This window comes from Leptonotus elevatus, chromosome 13 (genome assembly GCF_054856555.1).
Source record: "Leptonotus elevatus isolate MCC_2025b chromosome 13, RoL_Lele_1.0, whole genome shotgun sequence".
Taxonomy (NCBI): domain Eukaryota; kingdom Metazoa; phylum Chordata; class Actinopteri; order Syngnathiformes; family Syngnathidae; genus Leptonotus; species Leptonotus elevatus.
Window position 1 is genome coordinate 20124344 of NC_141251.1, and position 19266 is coordinate 20143609.

General features: G+C 39.4%; 1 protein-coding gene across 2 annotated transcripts in view; it reads left to right on the forward strand.

The window, feature by feature from the left end:
* The first annotated feature begins 254 nt into the window (after positions 1 to 254).
* The window catches only part of cdh11 (cadherin 11, type 2, OB-cadherin (osteoblast)), an 88358-nt gene continuing 69346 nt past the window's right edge, over positions 255 to 19266 (forward strand). Inside the window, exons 1-2 of one of the 2 annotated variants that reach the window (XM_086092665.1) lie at positions 255 to 532; positions 4827 to 5134. The gene's annotated coding sequence lies outside the window, so the exon portion shown is untranslated. The remainder of the gene's footprint in view (positions 533 to 4826; positions 5135 to 19266) is intronic. The other variant, XM_086092664.1, reaches the window with a different exon arrangement.

Consider the following 19266-nt stretch of genomic DNA (forward strand, 5'->3'; position numbering starts at 1 on the left):
CACTCCTGGATGGAACAATCAAAAGTTTAGGAATGCATATTAATAAATATATTTGAACATACTATAAATATGAATAATTTGATAAGCTTTAAGTGGGGGAAACCCTGTGTAAAATTACAATGCATAAATGCACTGAGACTGAGAGAAAGAAAGCTCTACTGTGGTTACTGCGCACCCCTTTCCTCTCTCACTCTCTCTCCATCCGTCTCTCCCTCCCTCCTTTCTCTTTCCCTCTCACATCTCGTCCGAGGCTTGCTGAGGGAGGACGGACGGACTCAGAGCGGCTCCACACATCGCAAGAGGAGGAGAGCGAGAAGGATGCTCCAGTCGCAGTGACATTCAGCCTACTCTTTCACTGAGACCACCAAAAAGACCCCCTTTTCTTCCCTATCAATCTTTCTTTGGATAAAAACTAAACAAACAGGGGGGATTGCTGCGAACTGGACTGGACCCCCAAGCTGCGGATGTTTTATTTCTTGGCTGTGGAAGGATTTTTTTTTTCCTTGCTTGGGACGCACGCGGACTGGCAGAGGTAAGAGAAGCGCTCGAGTTTTCTCCTCCTCCCGCACATGAGAGGCTCTTCTCGTAGAAATGCTCCCCGGTGCCTGTTTGGATGCAAGCTGTGGCGCAAAACGAGCGAATATGCGCACGCACGTACCGTTTCACACACGCGTTTACGCATTAGAAGAGACGCGAAGTGTAATTGTGCAATTATTTTTTATTTTGTTTTAATTGTTTTAACATTTGCTGTACATACTGACACACAGCGTGCGTTTGCGCGTGACTGCGACCCGCAACTTTTATTTTCCCAAGCCGGTGCCTCTATAGACCAATAGAAACTGCTTGGCTTGGTTCGTTTAGGTTCTACCTGATGCAAGAACTGTTAGAATAAAGAAGAAAAATGGAGAAAGAGATTATTTGACGGGCTGCTCTTCTTCTCTTCCAAGCAATACTCTGATTGTGGGCTACAATTGTGGTTTGGGTTTCCATCTAAATCTAAAAAGTAAAGGCAGTGTGCAATTACTGTACTTGTCTTACAATGTGGTAAAAAAAGTTTTTTTATTTCGTCACCAACCATTGTGGCTTTGCTGCTCTTTCCCTTGTGATGTGGATAAGGCTTGACTGCATCTCTTTACTTGTGAAAGTTCCAAAGCAGTCGCCATATATTTCATCACTCCAGTGGCCACTTTAAAGATTTCTCTTTTTTTAATGGGGTTTTAGTCTGATAATTAATTCTTCTGACATCCAAAGGAGGAGCTCAGAGGAAACTGCAGGGTGTTGACTTCTACCAGCCTATTTATTTATTTCTGCAACAATGCAGAATCATCTTGTTGCATTGAAGTCATTCAAACCTGCACAAGGACAAGGTTTGGAGGAAACAATGTTTGTTACAGTTCTTTGATTCTCTTTATTCTTTGAACATTCAAAGAGTTAATCTTTGATGATCACCAGGCATGGTTACATGGTTGCAGCACAATGACTAGTTCAGTGTCACTGTAATGTCAACCTATTGATTTAGTAATGTATTCAGTATTCCAGTAATTAGACAGCCCCCAATGCTCTTAGAGGGCTTTTGCGAGGGACTCTTTGGAATCTTTCAAAGATTTTCCGACATGTTTGGAACGAGTTGAAAGAGCGCTAGTGAAGCTCTTGAGGTTCTCGCGGGGGGTGGGGGGGTTGGGTCAGGGGGTAATAAATTAATTTACAACACTGTAATCGTGGTATTTATATTTCATCAAACGCCAGCTGCTAAGGAGTAGCAGAAGAAGATGAATGAAAAAGGAGGCGTCATTCCGCGAGTAGCAACAGAGGGAGCTGTCGGGCTTCGCTGCAGCGGCGGGCGGCTGAGGCGGTGAATGCCCTTAGCTCTCTTTTTTTGTCTTCCATCTCCCCCCTCTTGTGACCCTCCACCCTACCTCTCCTCATCTTTCCCCGAGGGCCGCTCTCGGTAGATGGAGAGCTAGTTGCTCTCTCCCCTGGGACAGACAATTCAATCTCACACAAGTCTAGTCTGTCTGGATAAGTATGTCGACCTGTGAGTGGCTTCTGTTACCTACCAGACTGACTGACTGGGGATGAGGGAGGGGGGCATAGTGGCAGTGGGTGGTGGGGTGTTACACTGCTACCATTTTGTCCCTGTGATGTTTTGTTTTGCTCCACTCAGATTTTTCGACCGGTTTGGCGTTAACTTGCTGCTTGTTTCTGCGATGCTATACGTACACGCTTTGATACACTTGCTGTACTTGGTGGTCGACTTTCCACTATAAAAGAAAAGTGAACCCTAAACTAAAGAGAGCAGCAGTGTTGTTGGATGCACAGCATTGTCAGCATTAGCTTTAATTGTCCATAAAGTTATGAAAAGTCAATTTTAGGTCATTCAAGCAACATGAATGTGTTCTTACAACAATGAGGAAACAGTTTGCCATCGTAACTGCCTTTGAAGACTTCTGACAAACTTCTTGCACACAAATATTTGGGTCTATCACATCTCATCAAGTCATCCATCGTACTTTGCTTTGAATCTCTCTCAGGACATCCCATGTAAAAGTGTAATAACATTCCGCGTTGATGCCGATGACGGGATTATAACCATAATCTGCCGTCTCGGGTAGATTGAATGTCAAGTGTGTGTAATTAGAGTATCTTCTGACCTCAAATCCTTTTTGTTGCCCCTCCTCTCTCAGAGGTACGCAACAGCGACTTCATTGTCTGCTCGGACTAAAATGTCCATTCAGGTGTTTGCTGCTCACAAAGAAGTGAAAATGAATGATAACAGAACGCATCTGTGTTGTTACAATGTTTAGACATAAATATTGTGTGAGCTCAAACGTCATTGCTAACAACTTGTGTCCAGTCTGGTCAACCAACTTTGTAGATCCCTGTATTTTGTAATCAAATATAATGGATATACATCTTTATGCTGCTAGCATCAAAGTAATTTTGATGTCAGGCTGGGTTTAAAAAATTGAAAAATCTATTTTGAATAGATTTTCCTTTTCGACCCTGATATTTATTCACAAAACCATAAATCGATTATTTTAATATCTCTTTTCCCCATAAATTCATAAGAAAAGAAAATGTTATTGGCCAATTTTTTTGTATCTTACTTTTTTCTTGAAATGTATTGTTTACATGAATTTAAAAGTATTTTCTTACATTTATTAAAGACTGACTTATTGTTCTTTACGACAATTCAGAACCATTTTAATTTATATAAAAAAATATTGAATTAAAATTATGAAAATATAATAAATAATAATAATAAATATCTCATCCTTGCTGATATCAATGTTTGTGTAACACTCAAGTGATTATTTTGTGTTACTTTTATTAATAACCTCAATCATTTAACCAGTTACTGCCTCCGCAAAATTGTATTTGTAATTTAATGTTTGTGTAGTTTTTATTATATCCTTGTTATTTAAGAAGAATTGATGTTCCATAATGAATTAATATCGGATTGAAGTATTTTGAATCGAATCGGGAAAAATTGAAATTTAATCGAACTGAACTTTTGTGAATCCAAATCGAATCAATTGAGGAAATAAGAATTGATACCCAACCCTATTTTGTAGTAGTCAATATCAAGAGGCATGATTACGTATTTCTGTTTTTCAAGTTCTAAAAGTCTGGCTGGCCCACCAGTATGTACCCTGAGTCAGCAACCACATTATAATCTCACATATTTAAGCAAATCCAACATCTCCTTATTTTAAGGTCAAACAGTTCCATAGCTTTGCTTTAAGTGCAATGCAATTCAGCTAAAATTGGCTGGTCCATCACTAAAGGAGGTGATTTAGGGTCAACGAGATACCAACATTTGGCTCTGTTTAGTTTTTTAAAACTGTTATCAGTGTTGCTTTAAGAGCTTCTGATACTGCGGAAGAAGACTAAATGTGGGATTTCCTGTCTTGGTCCACTTCAGGACCACTAATTTCACAAAGTGAAGTCAGTGTCGCATCACAATGATGACATAGTCTTTATTAAGTAAGTGAAAATTTGTCACCATGACAACATGGCAGAGATACTAATCTTATTTCAAAAGCTTGTGTGGCATTGTAATGACTTTTTGATGTGAGGGAAATTATTCCATAGTCTGCTTTAACAGCTTGCCCTATTTGGGCATGTTGCAGCATCTTCTATGGCGGCCATCTTGCTCAGGGCAAAAATTTTGCAATGAATTTATGCTGCCTTCGAGGAAAGCGGAAAGTCAGACTTTTCCGCCTTCAAACCAGGAAGTGTGTATGGGAAAACCCCGTTGAACTCGGAGTGTAAAACTAGATAGCTTTCTTTATTCATTAATATTCAACATAACTTCACATAACACAACATGCACTCTAAAAACATTTGGGTCAAAATTAACCCAATTATGGATCAAAAATGGACCAGTCCACTTTAAGGGTCAATTTGATCCAACTTTCTGGGTTGTTTTATACAAAATAACCCAATTTTTTAACACAAGTAAAGGATCTGACCAATATTTATGAGTTGTTTTACGTTGAAAGACCTATTTCTTGACTCAAAGTTGGATCAAATCAACCCAAATAGAGGATCGGTCAATTTTTGACCCATACTTGGGTTATTTTTGACCCAACTGTTTTTAGAGTCTGTGTAACAGTATGCCGCTATCTCCCTGCATGAAATTATATGGTGAACTACTGAACTGTATAGAATTCTTATGAAAAAAATATAAATACATAAATGAAGCAACATTTTGAGATGTCAAGTTCACTGGAGGTCAAAATGTGTTTTGAGGTCCAAAACAAAAAAATATTTATCACTATCCGCCATTTTGTTTGTTTACATTTTGCCTTGAACGCTTTCAGGTCGGAACTGGGAAAAGTCTACTGCGAAAAATCCGACTTCCGACCTTCCTCAAATGCAGCAAAACTCTTCTTGAGTCAACAAATGCGCCCCCTGTCAAATAACTACTGCTACTGCAACACCAAGACGCCTATGCGGCATCATCTGACATCAATTAGCGCCACTGAAGCAGAATTTCCCACATCAAAGGGGACGACCGGTCCCTTCAAGTCGTCCTGCTGCTCCCGCCTTGGCACATGGAAGCAGCGACAAGTTTGTTAGACAACTCGCCACCTAACAGAAGCCAAACATCTGCTACGCATCACAAGGGGTGGGTACGTCAGCGTCTGTAAACTCTTTGTATCTGATGGGTGACCCGCTTCCTGCCTTCAGTCTGATGTACAGTTTGTGCGGTTCTGATCCGCACTCTGTGACCCCCCCTTGCCGGAACAAAGCAGAAAAATGAAAGTCAAGTCAGTGTGCGCTTTTTCTAGTGCAGTGTGGTACCTTGATTTACAAGTTTAATATGTTCTGGGCAGAAATGGTAACAACACGAAATGCAGCATGCATACTGTAGTTTCTGCTGCTGTTACACTTCAGCCGCCTCTGGTAACAAACAATTGCTGACATTAACTTGGAACGGAGGGTACGAAAACAACTATTGACCAAGCACCACATGCTGCTACACCAAGTCCAAAGACAGACATGATTATTTGATGTGGGGGGGAAATTGTACAAACCACCGAAGGCAGTATACATTTTCTGTTGCTGTTATTTAGACTCACAAAGCATGTTCAACAAACAGAGAGACTAACCCTGAACAGGACTGACATGCCCTTAGATAGGAAATTCTGCGTTTTTTATTCTGGACAACAGATTTGAGGTAGTTATATAAACGCACAGTTGTTTCACCTAGCGTTGCCACTACACTAAACTTTCTTTGGTTTCAATGGCCTCCCTTTCTGAATTGAAAAACGCAGAGCTTCCCACATTTAAGTCTTTCTTGACCCAGAGTTCTCACTAAACCTGCGTTGTGAAATAGACCCCAGGTCTTGAACAAATACATAGAATTGTTGACAGTTACTTGGAACAGAGGGTATGAAAATGACCTTGGACAATGAACAACCACATGCTGCTTCACTAATTAAATGTTGTCGTTTACAACCAAGCTACCATCTTGCAACACAATATTCCTATATTACTGTAATAAAAACAAAAACAAAAAAGAGGGAGGGGAGAAGTTACACTTGAACTTGAACCACCACATTATTACAAACAAAATTGTTGACAGTTACTTAGAATGGAGTGTAAAAGAATAATCCTGGGTAATGAGCCACATGCTGCTTCACCTTTCTGAATTATGGTGGCAAGAAAAGTAGAAATTGCACAAAGCAAATGCAAATTATAGCATATGTTTCAGACTAGTTTACAACTTTCAGTTCTTCACTAAACAATTTTTGACATTTATTTGGAACCGATCATACAAGACTAACCCTGGATAATGAGCCACATGCTGCTTCATTTTACTCCCAGCTATTTTCACTGCAGCAACCCCCTTCGCTCCCGGCTGTTTTTCTGGATTTTAACTGATTTTGCAAGGTCCACAGAATATTCTGTTCTATTGCTATAAAAACATGGAACCTACCAAAAGAGAGTAGAGTCTTTTCTTTCATCAGGAAAAAAAAAGGATATTTGTGTCTTTTTCCGTTTTGCAGCAATTAGCATTAGAATATAGCTAACCTGCTGGCCGTGTTTAAGCAACCTCAGAAGCTGTGTCAAAACCTTCTGTATGCTCTAGTATAAAAAAAAAAACATTTAAAAAATGTATAAATATGTTTTGGGGGGTGAAGGACAAAGTATTAAAAAACGTATTTATAAGTTTTTAAGTTTGAATGAGCTAAAGACATTACTATCTTATCCCATGTGGTCCGTTTCAATTACAGCACGTTTGTTGTTGGAGACTCATTGCCCGGCGCGGACGGGATCGATGCTAATTCGGGATTAACGAGCGATGTCATCGATTCAACTCTTGATGATCGGGGAGCGGCGTTGACGGCCTCATCGAGCGGATTAGAATGGGAAATGATTACCCCCGATAGGGAGATGTATTGAACACGGCACAAATGTGTGAGTGAGTGTGTGTGTGTGTTTGATGCAAAACCAATAGCTAGCATGTTTGCATGCATGTGTGTAATCCGGAGTAATTTGTTTTCCGTGACAGTCAGGTGCTTGGCAAGATCTCATGACATCAGTCACACTATTATGTGACAGTGGAACAAAAATACTTACTGGTTTTCCAGACACTTTTAAAGCAGGCGCACATTTATTAATTTTTTTACAATTTAAAACAATTTCCACATGTCTGGGACATTCTTAAGTCACACTTAACATCCACTCGTCACACTCTGCTTGAAACTGCACAGTTTTGAAGGGGCAATTCTGTCTTGTGCAATTGCAGAGTACGGCTTATGTTACCATGACGACCTGGGGCGGTGTAGGGACGTTAAGACAAAGTTAGGGTTAGTCAGTGTTGCCGTGTTGTATTTTCACTCATGGAGGCAACACTTCATCACCAAGCAATCCAATTACACTTTGTCAACTAGTGTAGTAGATCCTGAGAATCTGAGACTCCCTCGAGAGTAGCAGACTATCACGCTGCCTTGTCCAGACTGTAAATAAATGGTGCTTGCTCAAAGCCACCACTGGCTAATTTAACAAAGCCAACCACACTTAATGGGTGGCCAGAGACTCAACTATTTAAAAAAAACACTTTTCCATAATACCTCACACATTTCGTCTACCTGAATGAAGCTTCTCATTTACATTTCAGGCAGAAAAACAAAACAGCCACTCCTCCTCTTCTTCTCTTCTATTCCCGATGTGGGTCAGAGAGAATTCGGAGGCTAGCTTGAATGCTAATTAATAATTCACAGCTGAAAGGATCTTTTCTCCTTTGCGTCGGAATTAAGCGGGAAAAGACGGCAAAAGAAAAAAATTGTGGTGCGGCGGGTCAAGGAGAGATTTAATGAGTCGTTTGTGTCTCATGATTCTGGATAATAATTAACAGAATGTGTGTGTGTGTGTGTGTGTGTATGCGTGTATGTCATTAACAGATGTATTTTACTCAAATTCCCTTTAAGACGTCTGCTAATTTCTCACTGTGATGATGATGATGTCATGATTTAATTTTTTTTAATAAAAATAAAAATCACACTTGATTTGTTCCCAATCAATAAGCTAATGGCTTCTGTGTTCACGCACATACATACACACACATACTCAAACACACACACACCCTATTAGCATAACTAATATGATTATGCTAATTACAACTGTTTCATTGTGCTGATGTAACACTTTCTTCCACACGAATGTGTCCGTGCTGGTTAGGTCCTCCAGGTGCAATGTGTGCATGTTCGTGTGTGTGTGTGTGTGTGTGTGACCTTTCCACAGGGACAGTGTATAGTTGGTAGCGCACACACATGCTGAAACACGCTCACACAATCATGCATTGACACCGTGAACCTGACCAAGATGTTTTCCGATAACCTTCACCAAATGCTCATTGATACACATTACTTGTTGTGCCCACATGTAATTTCAAGGCAAGACTGAACCTTTCTTTTTTTCTGGAAAGGGTTGAGTGCAATGTCCACAAATCGACATAACAAAAACAAAAAAACATTAAGAAGTACGGCAATAGGGCGGGTGGCAATTGATTTAAAAAGATGGGACACTTTTGCGTGGCAAAATGAAAATTAGTGAAAAATAATAGCACAGTTGTCACAAATGTTTTTATATTTTGTCATTTCAATAAGTTTAAACCCAACAATGCAATAAAAATGAACAAAATGGCCATCATTATCCAACATTCCAAATTCACTAAACATTTGACTAAATATTTGCGCCAACAAAAATAATAGCAGAAAACTGACGAAAAAGATCATCCCGCTAGTAAGCGTGATACGAACAAACAAAATAAACAATACATATTTATGGCCATCCAGTAATTGCATGACAACAAATCAAATTCGCTGGACATTACCTACACACACCCCCTAGTGGCTGTAGGCAGAATAGGCTTGACATTAGTGCAATCGAGTAAGCCCTGGATGCAGAGTGCTGTTCGAGGTGTGCCGCCACGTTGTACCAGTGTACCTAAACATTTGACTCCGCCCACACGGGTTTTCGACCTCAAAGCAAACATCTTATAACCATAACCCTAACTCTCCCAAAAACCCAACCCTACCACATCTCGATTACAGTATTGTTTGAATACTTTATTGAACAATAGAAAATAAAAACTGACCGAAACCCAAATACTAAACTCAACCATCCAGGGATGCGCTGGGGACATGTAGTACTGCACTTTTGTTTAGTTAGCTCCGCCCCGTCTGACTGAGGGTTGAGTGTTTGTAATTTTCGATGCTCCGTAATGTGTGTTAAAAAAATAACTTTACGTCATAAGACGGCGCATCATTAAATCTGCAAATTTTGTCGGAAAGAAAATGGTTTAAACCATTTTTAAAAATCCGTGTGGTCAAAGTCATTACTTGGTGCAATCTGATTGGACAGCTTAGAAAGTACGCTTAGTAATGCCATCACATCATTGCCTTTGATTTTCTTACACTAAAAATCTACTGTATACTAAGAAAAGTAATAGCGCAGTTGTCACAAAAAAAACTTATTTTGTCCTTTGATTGTCACTCGAACCCTTAAGCGATTCTGCCGCTATTAAACGCAACAGAAAGGAACAAAACAACTGATTTTGTTTAGACGACGGTTGACTTGAAGCATGTGACAGCTCATCGTCTCTCAGCATTTACACATTAAAATATTTTTATCGGCGTCCTGTAATGTTTGGCACTGGACACACACTCACGCGCACGTTTCACACACAAAGGCCTGTTTTCTTTTCTACAAGACAGGGCATTACTACATGCTTGACCTCTCTGCCATAATAAGCTCCCTCCATTTCGTTGCGTTTAGTCGCCTCCGTCCTCTGTTATCAATAACTCCCACAATGCATCTTTCATCACCATTCTTTTTTCCAGTCCACTTCCTCCTCTGACACTTAGAATGTCATCATATGATTGAATAGGACTGCTGACACTTCCCCGCACAGTATTATTTAACTTTTTTTTGGCTGCTTATTTTCTTTTTTTTTATTCTGGGCTGACAGAGGCCAGCGTTTATATATATAACCTATGTCTTTTTGGGTTTCTCTGACTGCTCTGACATTTGCAGTGAACATTGCCTCCACACTAGATCTAATGCATACACACACACAAATAAAAAAAACAAATACAATCTCTGCTTTAAAAAGTTAATGTCCCAAATGTCAATAACAAACATAATTCAAGTGTATGGAGTGAAGCCCTGCCTCCTTGTAGTTTGTTATTCGCTAATTTACCTATTCACATTTTTCCTCTTGAGACTCTTAGCTCGTTGATGAAAAACTTCTGAAATAAATATATTAGGATAGCTTCAATCTAGCACTCTTTCTGTAATGAAGATTCCTGGCATAAGGAAAGTAGTCATCGCTGTCAAGGAAGTAAAGTTCTTCTGTTCTTAGGAAAGCTAAGTTTAGTCTGGGTTGTAAGCGTAAGTGAGAATTCACTGCAAGAGCATGTTTTCTTCTTGCAAAGTGACTATTAAAAGGCTTGTGCTAACAAACGGCAGAGTTCTCACTATTGCTTGAAAATGTGTTAGCCTAATAGTAGGGATGTTCAATACCACTTTTTTCAGACCGATACTAGTACGAGTATTCACTCTGACTATAGACACTGTGTACCGATGCAGATGATGATTCTCTGATGTGTGAAACTGCCACAGTATAACAGCAACTACTGGCGAGGAGGACTTAGTCGATGTCAGTCAAATCAAGTCAAGTCATCTTTATTTATATAGCAGATTTATTTATTTATTTATTTTTTGCTGTAACGGTGACTGCTAGTAGCAGCCTCCATGAGTACCTGATACCTTAAAACAAACCGATACCCGGTATGGTACCATCCCTGCCTAATACCATAATTACCCACGTTATTTTTTTTTTTAATGTTTTCGGAAAACAGGAAAATAAATACAATTCAACAAACAAGAAGAGTTAAATTGTTAATCATGAAGAAAAAACTAATTGTTAGCAAGCACATTAAATTTATTATTGATATTGTGACAGTAAGTAAAAATGTATTTTGGCAATTATACTATTAGTCTATTAGTCTAACAAATGTATATTTTTACAGGTTGCGCAGGCAATGCGACAGTTGCATAAAAAAAAGCAATTTTTTAAAGGGTAATGTAAAATATAAATATAAATATAATAATAAAAATATATTAAAGTGTCTTGGGATAGTAGTTTGTGGTGTATTTACTATTTAAATTTATGATATAGGCAATTATACACCCTTTTAGCGGTAGCATTCAATTACTTGCATGTTTTCCGGACATTCGCGGTATGGCTAGGTCCCTATTCCCCACAAATAGTGAGGATTTATTGTATTATAGAGCTCCCATGCGGAAAAGGCAAACCATTTGCTGCATCAATACTAAACAACAGTTATTGCAATTGCTTGCTAGTACTGCTTGTTCAGAGATGCATGCTTCTCCTGGAGTTGTATTTTTTAACATCCGCTTGCCTCGAGCCACTTTCATTCCGTGTTTACGTCCTCAACATGTGCAACACATTTGCGAGTGTGATCATATTCATTGTGACGTTGAATACGCGAGCGGGTACGAGTACGACAAGGTCGCTGGGTTTGTAAGCCGTACTTGAGGGGACAGAATGCAAAGAAAAAAGACGGTGTAGGGAATTTAGCCTCGAGGATTGAAAGATAATAGAAGTGCATGGCGGCAGTAGACCACAATCTATCAGAAGATTGACATTGAAGTTGAAAAGATGCCATAACTCAAAATTAAAGAAAGACATACCCATTTTGATCAATGTTGACATTTTAAGTGTCGTTATAGAGACATCAACTTTAAACTGGATCCACATAAAAAATTGTTGGCTGCACTGTTCGCACAAAAAGAGTACGAACCCAACATGACATGTTGGCTTGGTTAATTGATCACCAAATAAGGAAATAAAGTAGATGGGTTTGTGGTCTATGATTGGATTTCATGTGAGGGACATGCTGATTGGCTGGTACATTAAGGGTTTAGAGGGTGAAAGTGCATGAACTAAAACTTACTGCATATCAACAGTGTATTCCAAATGGTTCACATTTTTCAAAAACCCTTAGGATTTTTCACACCATTCTGACAAAAGTTTTAAAAAGTTTCGAGTTTTTTTTGTTGTTGTTGCTAAATTATGGAAAAAAAATACAAATACCACATAGCAGTCAAACTTGTGTCTTTTTTTAACTTTAAACAAATCTAATTTAAAAATATACATAAACATATGCCTGATAACATTCTAATTTTTTTTGTTTGTGGTGCTAGATTTTGCTTTATATTGGAATCCAGCATACCCCATATGTAAGCACCCTCTAAAGGTACAACAAAGAGCTTTTTGCAACATGGCCCTAGTTGATCTCTTATATTCTGCTGCCACCTGCTGGAAGTTTTTGTAATAACTACCATCGCTTCAAGCATTCTCTTCAGTTCAGAGGCTGCATCAAAGCCTTCTGTATGCTCGAGCACAGGGGTGGCCAAGTTCGGTCCTCGAGAGCCACTATCCAGCCTGTTTTCCATGTTTCTCTCCACTAACACACTGGATTCATGATCAGGATCATTATCAGGCTTCTGCAAAGCTTGCTGATGAGCTGATCATTAAATTCAGCTGCGCTGAAGGAGGAAGACTTGGAAAACAGGCTGGACAGTGGCTCTCGAGGACCGAACTTGGCCACCCCTGCTCTAGCATAAAAAAACATACAAAAACATATAAATACATCTTTGGGAGCATGGTAATATTTAAAATAGAACGTATGTATTCGTTTTTGGGAGCAAATGAGTTAGGTACAATGTTAATGTTCAAACTGTACATAATGTTATGCATAGGTTTAGGAATAAAATCTCATTTTTATGAACACTTGGACTTACTAGGCTACTCTATTATTAATGTTGCTCCTGATGGTGGTACTTTGCAAGCGAAGTATTTTTTTGATGGTACTTAGTGTAAAAAGTTCGAGAACCGTATCATCAATCTCATCTTTAAATGGATCGTAGAAAATGTTGTGTGTGCCAAGTCTTTGAAATTGTTTAGTAATGATCTCAAGGTGTATCTCGTGTCTTGTTTGGCTTTCAAAAACCATCACAGACGGCTTTTTTACCGCGCCGCCGATAATCTGGTCGCAGGCGCTCGCAGCTTCCTTGAGAGCGACGCGCGTGGCGCGTCAACAGGTTTTTGATGAAAAGTCCTACACGAAAGTGAAGTGTCTCGCTTTGACACCCAGACTACGAGGAAATCTCATTTGCGAGGATTGCAATATCGTGTTTAACCTTCAGACGCGCGGGAGGGATCGGTTCATAGCGACCGGTTTGTTTGATGAGTGTCGACGAGGAGGACGACGAAGACACAGAGGAGGTCGGGTTGGGGGTGCCGCAATTGACAGGAGCTTAAATGTTAGTGTGAACGTGGAGTTTTGACGCAGAAATTGTTTAATGCGGTTTGATGACTCTCATGTGGGCAAGCAGAGCTATCTATTTTGCATGGAGCCAACTGGAAACTATTTTTTTTCCACCTCTTTGCAACCCTAAACAAAACACATTGATATTTTTCATAATAAACTAAGATATCTTTGCTTCGTAGTCGTGCAGAACAATGTTAGGGACTGTTTATCCGCATTTGTATCCGGATTTAAACACAATTCACCGGCTTCTGTCACCTCTTGGTAAAGTTTGGCTTGTGTACTAATGCGTAACCCTGCTGAAAATCGATCAAAACAACACCTCTCACCCACAGTGGGGGTTGAGAAAAACATTCACGGTCCACATACGATCCTGCAAAGCAATGCCGAGCCAAGAACTTTCTTTTGGGTCTCCAGCCTCCTGCAATACCCCGAGATAGAAATGAATCTTTTTTTTTGGAGGCGATTCAAACATTTCATCATCAATCAAAGACCCTCCCACCCAACAAAGGCACACAAGTAAGCTCCAGGAGGTGGCGCCGAGACAATCCTAATTGGCTTTGAGGGCTTTTGGCAGAAAACGAATGAGCTTCATTGAGACTCAAGATGAGGCATGAGATGGCGGTTCAGAGGAACAACAAGGGCTTCTCTGTTGACCTGAGCTGGGATTGGGAGGGAAGGCGGGGTTAGTATCCTACAGTTTTTATATCAGGGGTGAGTTATTTTTTAATCTCAGCCAACTTTCACATGACTTTTTTGTGTGTGCATTATTTAGACTTATTTGTCACTGAGTGCACTCAATTTACAATTTAGCATAATTTGTTAATTTAAAATTAATGTATTTTCTTGAATAATTGTTCATTTGTCTAATTTTAATACATTATAATACATTCTATGCATTAGAACTATACTTACTCATTGGTATTTATTAGAATAAGAATTGTATTCTTAAAACTGACTATTTTCCTCACAAAAAAAAATAAAAAAATCAACAATTGGTGGTTAAAAAAATTATAAATACATAAAAAACTGAATTAATAATTACTTAAGTAATAATATAAACATTGTTTATGTTACACATTTTATTATACGATTTATTTTATTTTTTAGATTTTCAAATTGGTTAATTGGATTAAAACAAATATAAAGGATTGCTAAAGTAAATTATTTATGAAAAATTTAATAGAATGTCAACCAGTTCAGGGTATACCCCGCCTACTGCCCGAAGCCAGCTGGGATAGGCTCCAGCGCTCCCCGCGACCCTTGTGAGGACAAGCGGTTAAGAAAATGGATGGATGGATAAATAGAATGTAATAAAAATGAGCTATTTTACAAATGTAATATGGTAACTTAATCATTAATTTAGAATATGCTACCTTTGTACTATTTTATATACAGGTACACATGGCAACAGTTTTTTGTTTTTTTTCCTTATCCATAACTGACTCCGCCCATCAACGAAAACTTTGCCTACCCCTTTTTTAACAATATGGAGTAAAGGGGGGTTGAGTAGGGAAAATAGTGAAGGACAAAGGATGTGTGTCCTCCTGTGTCCCTGCCGAGTGGTGGAGTGCGCATCAGAGGGTGGTGGGGGTCTTGCCAGCGAGGTGCTCATTTAACCGGGCTAATTAGGGTCATCACACATGCAAGGGAACACTGCTAATCAATTGGAACCCTGACGCTATCCGTGGTCACTCTCCTTGTTCCCGAGCATCCCCTCATGGTGTTGATTCCTGACAATCCATTATCAATTAGAAAACACAAACAGGCTCACACGCTCATAATTTATTCTGTGTTGAGATCCCAGCGTGTACTCTAATGCACGACATACAATTACTGATGATCAATAGTGTGTGGAAATTAAAGGGTATTTTTCTAATGTACTTATGCGTGTGCATGTGTTTATGTTATTGCCAAGTAAAATCATTCCACAATCACATCAGTGTATTTTCAAAATTGGTTTTCAAGCCTGTGTTGATGTTAAAAAGGTTGGGTTTAAAAAAAAAAGAGTAAGGGTTTCAAATATAGGCGCGTCTAGCCTGTTTTGGGGGGTTAAAATTTAATCCAAGCACCCCCAAAATTTAAGAGCTCTTTATATATATATATATATATTTTTTTATTTTTTATTTTTTTTTGTGTACAACAGTACATGGTGGAAATTTAATATTTAAATACAGTAGCACTCCCCTTTTGCCTAAACTTTTTTGATTCAACTAATCACTCCCACCGCTGCGCCGATGAATGCCCCCCAATTGAATGTAGTATGAAACTGTCAGCACACCTAAACTTCTAATCCTAAAATCGCCTTTGGTTTTAAATTACGTTTTCAAACTAGGATTAGGGTTGCAACCAAGTGCTAAGGTTTCAATTGATGGTTCCAAGCAAGAGTTAAGATTTGAAATTAGGGATTCAAGTCAGGTTTAGGGTTTCAAATACAGTTTTCTAGCCTTGGTTAGAAACAAGTGTTAGGGTTTCACGCCACAATTAGGCTTTTCAAGACAGTGTTTTAAGACAACATTATGGTTACAATTTAGAGTTTTAAAAACAGAGTTAGGGCTTCAAGTGTTGTTATCCAGTTAAGTTATAGTTTCTAACTTCAGTTAGTATCTAAAACAAGAGCTATTATTTCACATTAGGGTATAAAGCTCAAGTTAGAGTTTCAGATGAAGGTTTCAAGCCAAGATTAGGGTGTTAAGAGTTTAAACATCTCGTCTGAAGCCTTTAATGCAAAAATTATGACAAACACCCTTAGGATGTTTTGATGTCATTGTTGTGTATCGGTCACTAGAATGGACAGCTGTTACATGTGCATCAATTAATACAGCATGTATGTCCACTGTAGGGACTGATGCAATTTTTTCCCCTCGATAAAGCCTTCTGCATATAGAAGAAAACAACAGTGGCCACAATGCACGTAAGGATTAAGGAGCCCTAGAAGTTTGCCTGAAATATTGATGAGGTTTTATTAGCCATCCCAATATCTTTACTTGCTGCACGATGCATATTCTGCTGTGCAATCAAGTCATTAAGCGTAATGAATAAAAAATGCTTCCAAGCTATTAAAGAGCTAATGCCAGGGAAGCGACCGGATCACAGTCAGGATCTCCGAGGGTCCACCGGGGTCACGGTGGGCTAATGCCAATGTAAACGCGCTGTCACATGCTGGATGAATGGGACGCCAAGGATGTCAGGCTGACGTGTGGGGGTAGGCTAGAGGGGGTCTTTAAAGGCTTATTGGCCTTTTCTGAGACCTTCTGTTCTGGCCCTTGCCTCCTCAATAGAGCAAAGCTAATCAGGGGGCGCTTCGGGGGGCGAGGGGGGCCTCCTCTTTGCTCTCGGATGAGTTTCAGACCAGACAGGGAAGCAGTGACTCACTGTCTCGCTCAAGGACACTCGAGGTGGAGACCAGCCAAACTGAAACCCATTAAGGAACAAAGGCAAGGGACGTAAGAAACCTTCATGAAGCTCACTTTGCTTCACCTCAAACAGTGGGCTTGACAAGTTTGAGCACTTAATGTTGATGTTTTTTTTAATTTATTGCTTACACATTTTGTATACTAGATTCAATCTGCAATGGATTATGAATCATCAATCGGTACCCAGTAAACTACAAAATTGTTGTAAATAGCTTTAAAAAAACAAAACAAAAAAACTGTAAAGTTTATCCAACCTTACCTTGTCACCTTGTACCTGGTCACTTTCATTGGCCACAATATCAGCGCTTTTTTCACCTCCGTTACGATTAGATACCTTCTAAAAACATTTGTGAACTGTGCCTAAAATAACATGTTCATGAGATGTGTACACGACAAGCACCTGAATAAAAAACAGCCATAGATATGAATAGGTAGACACTCTACTTTGAGCTGGGTCTTTACAGTGATGCTAGCCTAATGTCCATGCTTTCTATTACTTTTGATGGGATCATCACCACTGCCAACATGTCCACCACATTGACACATGTTTTAGCCTGCTCGAGTCTACTGCCAGTTTATCTATGACGAGAGCAACGCAAATCAGACTCAAACATTGACCAGTCTGTCTGTTGATTGCACCACAGCACCATTTACTGTGGCAAATTGAGACCAACTGTGGCCAGACTTAAATAGCTACTTTAGAAGGGGCGTTCTGAGTGGACTGGACACTGAATCCAGGGTTCGTTGTCCAGGTCTGATAAATCAAGGTTCCACAACACAACCTCAAAGTGTCAACAGCCACAAATCCAAGTTCCTACAATAGGCCATCCAAGATGCTGCAGGTTTTCACTTCAAGATTTCCCTCCTTGGCTGTCAAAAAGTGAAGAACAGGCTCAGCTAACTGCAAAAAACATCTGCTTGAGTACCCAAGAGGCTCTCACGTATTCTCCCTCAGAATTAATACTTTTTCCGCATGAGTGCGTCCATCAGAAAGCAGCACGGTATCCCAAAAGACAAAGAATAGGCGGAGGGAAAAAAGATGGTGTCTGAATTTTAGATGTATTTAACCTCTCTCACTCTCTCACCACCTCACTAGCTCCATCACTAGTGAGCCCCCTGGCAGGCTCCCAGGGATCATGGTGTCAGCTGTGGGATAATGGGACAGCTGTTTCCAGATGAGGCACAGCAAAACAACCTCCCTGGGGAGGGGGTTGAGATTAAGCCAATTAGTAGCTGTCAATCATTGTGACGTATCACAGGCGGCTGGATCAATACATGGATATTTCGTCAAGGGGGGTGAAAGGGCGGGTGGGTGTGTGTGTGTGGGGGGGGGGGGGGTATTTATTCGGAAAATGGACAATGGATGAGTGGTGGCAAGTGAATGGGATGATCAGATAGTGGTAGAAATGATGAAAAATTTTGTTATTTTTAAGCACTAGCGTCAATCCTAGTATAAGCTCTTCTATGGCGGCCAAATAAGGTAGCAACGTTATTGGACCGGAATAAAACACAGCTTTTCAGATCTAAGATGATTTCTACCAGCTGTGTGAAAAAAACTGGTGAATAAGTATCTTCTCTTACCTCTCTAAAAACAAAACATTTGTTAGTAGCGTTGTTATTAGCATTAGCATTTTTACTTCCAATGGCAGTAATGCCTTCATGTTATTGACAGTCGTCAACAGTTTGAAAATGTGCTACCAACAGAGTACTTAAGTGGCTATTTCATTCAAGATTTTAAAAAAATGAAAATCAGAATCATCTTTGTTTACTAAGTATGTTAAAAACAGATGAGGAATTTGTCACTGGTAGTTCAAGACAACCTAGTGCCACAGCAAACAAGCCACAAAATAAATTTCCGACATAAACACAGACTGTAGTCACAGAGACTCACTGAACATTGCAAGGGTACCAGTACTAGTATTGCGGTAGAACTGATAGTACTGACAATTGTGCAAATGGAAAGCGTCTTTTTCTAATGTGAAGTAGAACGTATTCAAAACAAATCATTCAGCCAGTCCTTTATTCTACTCTCTAGAGGTTGGTGATGGATCGTAAACTTTTACACATTGATGCAGTCGTGTTTTTTTTATTTTATTTTATTTTTTAGCTTTTCTGTGTAGCTTTTATTTGTGATGCTAATTCCCAGTCTCTGCTGTCTACCCTGCTGGTGCAGAATCCTATCTGCATCAAATGTTGAAATGCGGGGAGCAAAGAAGATTCTACGGCTAGATGATGACCTGCATATAATTATCTGAATGTGCTAGGCCGCAAGATGTATTTTAATGAGTTCTGCCCTAAAATGACAGGTGAATACATTGAAAAACAAAATCTACTTTTATGCAGTGAGAAAGCAGCTACATTTACTTTAGTGTTTACATTGTTTTTAGTTATTAAAATGCCTTCCTGATTTGTTTTCACAGTCAACAACGCACACAACACTTACACGACTGAACAGGGCTTTTTAGCATTAGCAAGCA